The sequence below is a fragment of the Gavialis gangeticus genome, unplaced genomic scaffold, assembly GCF_001723915.1.
Source record: "Gavialis gangeticus isolate Ggan-Ray unplaced genomic scaffold, GavGan_comp1, whole genome shotgun sequence".
Lineage (NCBI taxonomy): Eukaryota > Metazoa > Chordata > Crocodylia > Gavialidae > Gavialis > Gavialis gangeticus.
In genome coordinates this window covers 2,486,892-2,487,700 of record NW_017729033.1, presented here as the reverse complement: position 1 = coordinate 2,487,700, position 809 = coordinate 2,486,892, and positions in this window count along the sequence as shown.

Sequence of the window (809 nt, the reverse complement as noted above, 5' to 3'; positions counted from 1 at the left end):
CAAACAAAAAAAAAAAAAAAAAAAAAAAAAAAAAAAAGAAAAGCTACAATATAAGGAAGAAGAAAACAGCACAGCCCCCCAAATGTCACTTTTTGCTACCTTTGAAAACCAGACAGTCCCTTGGTGACAAATACTGTACTCTGAGAGGTCACCTTTTGACACTGCACAGAGACTATGAAATGACCTTAAAAGAAACAAAGTAAGTATTTATTTCTATAAAGAAGTCAGAAAAAAAAAAGATTTTAAAGAAAAATATATATACTCCGCATGTTTATACACTATGCTTAAGGACTGTTGTATTGGAGTTTAATGTCTGAAGACTGAACATGTCTGTTCCCGGTTTGCTGCTAGCACAGTTATTCCCCCACCCTTCGGCCATAGTATTTAAAGTCATTTTCAGGGGAAACCCGCTCATCCAACATCAGAGGTGTGTTAGGCATTTTCTTCGGTGAGATTGTTTCCTGGTTCAGGGGGGACTCGTTGGGGATGGGAGGGACAACGAAGGAGCTGGACAGTCTTTTCAGATGTTATTTATTTGTGAGAAGGGTCGGACTCTTGTTGCTAGAACTGTTTGCTTGTGAATCGCGGTCGTGGAACTGTGGGTGTGCAATTTCGTGTGCATGTGTGACACACCGCCCTTCCTCCTACTGGGGTTTGGTCATTCGTGGTAGCCCGGCATTCATTCAGTGTGCTGTGTCCCCCACCCACGAAACACACCACGCTCGGGGCTCAAGTCTTGCCTCAGATGTTTGCTTTCCTGGGCAAAACGAGCCCATCTTCAGGCTATGAGCCACGAGCTTCCCGGTAGG